The sequence below is a fragment of the Nicotiana sylvestris genome, chromosome 7 (assembly GCF_000393655.2).
Source record: "Nicotiana sylvestris chromosome 7, ASM39365v2, whole genome shotgun sequence".
NCBI classification, from domain to species: Eukaryota; Viridiplantae; Streptophyta; class Magnoliopsida; order Solanales; family Solanaceae; genus Nicotiana; species Nicotiana sylvestris.
The window spans coordinates 106765977-106771976 of NC_091063.1; positions in this window are offsets into that span (position 1 = coordinate 106765977).

Below are 6000 nucleotides of genomic sequence, written 5' to 3' on the forward strand. Positions count from 1 at the left end.
TCCATACTCAGGATGACTAGGGGAAGCTATGGTGTTAACTAGGTGCTGATTGGTTTAGATCAGGTTTTCAGGCCAACCTTCGATTTAAGATTCGAAGGGTTGGGGCCTGATTCGAAGGAAACTAAGGTCGGATTCGTGTAGGGGATGTTCAGGAGGTCCTAGGGTGTTAAGTTGGTGACCGGCGGCGTTGATGCCGCCGGGTTTCAGGCGAAGGGGAATAGGGGCGGCTAGGGTTAGGGGTCTGTTTTTGGGGGACGATGATGAACAGTGTAGGAGGGGGGGGTGTTCAGTTAGGGGCCGGGGTAAGGCTTGGGATTTATATAGGGGTGGGGTGGATTGGTATCGTCCGTTGGATCAAGTAGAATGGATGGCTAGGATCAATCCACTTAACCAAACGACATCGTTTGGTTTAAGTTGGGGGACGGGTTGAACCGGGGCAGTGGGTCGGGTAATGATCACGGGTTAGGGTGATGAAATCTTGGCCGTTGGTTGGATTTAATCCAACGGCCCTTGATGAGAGGTGACCAAACGACGTCGTTTGGTCTTAGCTTGGGACTGGGTCAGACTTGGGCTGTTTTGGATTGGGCTGTGGGGGGAATTAATGTTTTGGGCCTGGATTTTAATCCAGGTCCGATTTTGTACAACTTGTATTATTTTTTTTTATTTTCTAATTTCATTATTAATTAACAAAATCTTAATTAATTATAAAAACAAAATTACCCTTACAAAGATATTAATTACCTTTTTTAACAACTATTAACACATAGACAACATTAATCACACAGTGGAACATTAAAAATAGAACAAATGCATATTTTTGTGATTTTATTTAAATTAACTTAATTAAATGCATACTTAAATCCTAGATATACATGAAACATGTATTTTTATTTTAATTTTGTTTAATTATAACAAAGCAAACATTTTACGGACAAAACACAAACAATTAATAAACGCAACACAAATTCTGAAATTGCACACTAAAAGAAATTTATTTTATTTTTGATTTATTTTGGAGTAGTTTTTCGTAAGGCAAAAATCACGTGCTCACAGCTGCCCCTCTTTGTGCGGAAACTCGAAGAGTTTTCGTGCAAAGATAAAGTGAGCGGATACGAGCGATTTTTGCCCGTTCGAATACTCCGTGGGAAGCATTTTTAGAAAGATTTGACCGAACCTCTGCTTCAAAGGTTTCCTACATATCCTTGGCTATAAAGGAATCAGGTCAATGTAGTTCGGGAAGTTTTAGGTAGCTGGGACTACCGTGGGACTGTGATGTTACTGCTGCTTCGTGCTGTTTTTACTGCTTGCTGACCTCCTTATTACACCTTACTTTAAAGGAAATACAAAATTAAACTAGACTATGGTACATGAGTTATAAAATCTTATCTAGATCATGCCCTTGCGTTTCTTGTTGTCTTGATATCTTGGTGACTCTTGGGCATTTGTCTTATTCCGTATTCCTTTTGGAACTCTTGTTGTTTCTCGCTGGGGATTCTGTTGGACTCTTCTGCTTTATTGATTCTAAGTGTGCTCCTTTCTCATATGAGTGGGCTTTTGGTTTCAACACTGCAATTGCATTCCCTCGTTCTTCAGGTGGGTGCCTTGACTGCTACTTTTCTTTCTTCATCCTCATTCTCCAGGTGGACGCCTGACTTCTTCAATTCTTATCCTCATTCTCCAGGTGGACGCCTGACTTCTTCAATTCTTTATCCTCATTCTCCAGGTGGACGCCTGACTTCTTCAATTTCTCATCCTCATTCTCCAGGTGGACGCCTGACTTCTTCAATTTTCTCATCCTCATTCTCCAGGTGGACGCCTGATTTCTTTAATTCTTCATCCTCATTCTCCAGGTGGACGCCTGACTTCTTTAATTTCTTTATCCTCATTCTCCAGGTGGACGCCTGACTTCTTTAATTCTCTGTCCTCATTCTCCAGGTGGACGCCTGACTTCTCCTTTTTTTCTTCATCCTCATTCTCCAGGTGGACGCCTGACTTCTTTTTAACCTCATCCTCATTCTCCAGGTGGACGCCTGACTTCTTTAATTCTCTGTCCTCATTCTCCAGGTGGACGCCTGACTTCTTTAATTCTCATCCTCATTTTCCAGGTGGACGCCTGACTTCTTTAATTTCTTTATCCTCATTTTCCAGGTGGACGCCTGACTTCTTCCATTCTCATCCTCATTCTCCAAGTGGACGCCTGACTTCTTCAATTCTTCATCCTCATTCTCCAGGTGGACGCCTGACTTCTTTAATTCTCTGTCCTCATTCTCCAGGTGGACGCCTGATTTCTTTAATTCTTTATCCTCATTCTCCAGGTGGACGCCTGACTTCTTCAATTTTCTCATCTTCATTCTCCAGGTGGACGCCTGACTTCTTCCATTCTCATCCTCATTCTCCAGGTGGACGCCTGACTTCTTCAATTCTTTATCCTCATTCTCCAGGTGGACGCCTGACTTCTTCAATTTCTCATCCTCATTCTCCAGGTGGACGCCTGACTTCTTCTTTTTCTCATCCTCATTCTCCAGGTGGACGCCTGATTTCTTTAATTCTTCATCCTCATTCTCCAGGTGGATGCCTGAGTTCTTCTTTTTCTCATCCTCATTCTCCAGGTGGACGCCTGAGTTCTTCTTTTTCTCATCCTCATTCTCCAGGTGGACGCCTGACTTCTTCTTTTCCTCATCCTCATTCTCCAGGTGGACGCCTGACTTCTTCTTTTCCTCATCCTCATTCTCCAGGTGGACGCCTGACTTCTTCTTTTTCTCATCCTCATTCTCCAGGTGGACGCCTGATTTCTTCTTTTTTCTCATCCTCATTCTCCAGGTGGACGCCTGACTTCTTCAATTTTTCATCCTCATTCTCCAGGTGGACGCCTGACTTCTTCAATTCTTCATCCTCATTCTCCAGGTGGACGCCTGACTTCTTTAATTCTTTATCCTCATTCTCCAGGTGGACGCCTGATTTCTTTAATTCTTCATCCTCATTCTCCAGGTGGACGCCTGAGTTCTTCTTTTTCTCATCCTCATTCTCCAGGTGGACGCCTGACTTCTTCTTTTTCTTCATCCTCATTCTCCAGGTGGACGCCTGACTTCTTCTTTTTCTCATCCTCATTCTCCAGGTGGACGCCTGACTTCTTCTTTTTCTCATCCTCATTCTCCAGGTGGACGCCTGATTTCTTCTTTTTCTCATCCTCATTCTCCAGGTGGACGCCTGACTTCTTCAATTTTTCATCCTCATTCTCCAGGTGGACGCCTGACTTCTTCAATTCTTCATCCTCATTCTCCAGGTGGACGCCTGACTTCTTCTTTTTCTCATCCTCATTCTCCAGGTGGACGCCTGATTTCTTCTTTTCTCATCCTTATTCTCCAGGTGGACGCCTGACTTCTTCAATTCTTTACCAGGTATTTCCTGACGCAAAGATTGTATTTTCCCCTGTTTTAAATCAAAGAAAACTTCGTTAGTTTAAAGCAGGGTGGCTGGCTGTGGTATTCTTGCCGATGGTGATGTTTCTCTTCGTCTCTCTTTATTGCCTTAGAATGGTTGAAAAGACTGTTTTGTCTTTGTCATTGATCCTTGACTATAGGATTCCCCTCTGTATGTTTTCCTTCGAACCCTTTTAACTGTAATCATATGTCCCTTCTGACTTTGCTGATCCACTTTTGATTTCACCTTTCTTACACCCATATCCTTTATCTTCCACTTTTTGTGGCCGTATTTTGCATCATGTAACCTTGAATCTTGGTAGTATACCTTGACATTCCTTCTTATTTGTTTGGAATAAAACTTATTTCAAAGCTTTTAGAAAAGTAAGATTATTAGTGACGAAACACGTTGATTTCGACAATTATAGAATAAAAAGAAAAATCCAATTTTGGATGACTGTTGGAGCAAGAATGAAAACTTATCTGATTGGAGTTACTGGCACCAATGATCAGGGTATGCATTTCGGATTAATCAACCCAGTCTTTTAATCAATCTCCTCTCAATTGTCTTATTTTCGTTTTCCCCCAAAATTTCCATAATCCAACTTCATTTTTCATTTCACAGGCCTGTTGGGCTTGTAACGTCTCAAAGAGTTTTCACCGATAAACCTTCCTCATTTGTTCATTTCTCACTTCCTTTTCGCCTCATGGTGCCTACAAAGGTTTTCACCAATAAGACTCTCTCATTTTTACTTTTCTCTCAACTTCTGTCGCCTTATGGTGCCCGTTTGGGTTTTCACCTATAAGACTCTCTCGTTTTTTCTTTCTTTTCTTGTTTGTACCCGAATGTTATGAACCATCTTCATTTGCTTGACTTATCATTTTTCTAAGATTGGTCGAAAGGTCTTTCTGGTATGGGGTTAGAAATGGAAAAGCTTAAACAATTTTGGTATGTGTTTAAAATTACAACTCTTGGAATCTTTTCTTATTCCCAATACAATTCTTGCCTCAGTTCCTTGATTGGTGTCGCTTGATGTTTCTTTTTGTGCACATTTTATGTATATTGTGCACCCTATGACCGAGCCGTGAAGCACCTACGTATCCTTCTTTGAGGAATCAGGTCAAATGTAGTTCACCAAATAATAGTGATGATTTCTTTCAAACCTTTTTTTTTTAATTATTGATTCCAAGAGAGGGCAGTAAAGAAACAAGTATGGCTCAAAGGGGAAGCAAATGGTATAGTGTTTGGATAGCAGAATAAATTGCCTTTGTCATTTCAATCTTCGAAATAGTGCTAAATACAAACATTCAAAAAGTTATGCATAATATCTCTTTACCGCGTCAGAATTGATCGCCATATCTATGCATTTGCCTTCAATATCTGTTAAACATAGTGCACCATTCGATAATACTCTGGTCACAATGAATGGTCCTTGCCAATTCGGGGCAAATTTGCCTTTTGCTTCAACCTGATGTGGAAGAATACGTTTCAGCACATGCTGACCTACTTCAAACTTCCGGGGACGCACCTTTTTGTTGTATGCTCTTTCTATTCTTCTTTGATATAATTGACCATGGCATACTGCGGTCAATCGTTTTTCGTCAATCAAGTTTAACTGTTCTAGACGGGTTTTGACCCATTCATCATCATCAATCTTTGCTTCGGCGATGATCCGAAGGGAAGGAATCTCAACTTCTGCAGGAATTACTGCTTCAGTGCCGTATACCAACAAATAAGGAGTTGCTCCTACTGAAGTGCGAACAGTAGTGCGGTATCCCAATAATGCAAATGGTAATTTTTCATGCCATTGTTTTGAACCTTCTACCATTTTCCGAAGTATCTTCTTTATGTTTTTGTTGGCTGCTTCTACTGCTCCATTCGCCTTGGGCCGATATGGGGTAGAGTTACGATGTGTAATCTTAAACTGTTGACATACTTCTTTCATTAAGTTGCTGTTAAGATTAGCACCGTTATCTGTGATGATCACCTTCGGGATTCCGAATCGACATATGATATTTGAGTGGACAAAATCGACCACAGCTTTCTTGGTCACTGATTTGAATGTCTTGGCCTCAACCCATTTGGTAAAATAATCAATAGCTACCAGAATGAACCTGTGCCCATTGGATGCTGCCGGCTCAATTGGTCCAATCACATCCATGCCCCAGGCAACGAAGGGCCATGGTGCCGACATTGTGTGCAACTCGGATGGTGGAGAATGAATCAAATCTCCGTGTATTTGGCATTGATGACACTTGCGCACAAAACTGATACAATCTCGCTCCATGGTAAGCCAATAGTAACCAGCTCGGAGGATTTTCTTTGCCAACACATATCCACTCATGTGGGGTCCGCAAACTCCTGAATGTACTTCAGACATGACAGTTGTAGCTTGTCTGGCATCTATGCATCTTAATAATCCAAGATCTGGTGTTCTTTTATACAAAACTCCTCCGCTTAAGAAGAATCCATTTGCCAATCGCCTAATGGTCCTCTTTTGATCTCCTGTGGCTTGTGCGGGATATATCCCCATCCTGATATACTCCTTGATGTCGTGGAACCATGGTTCACCATCAAATT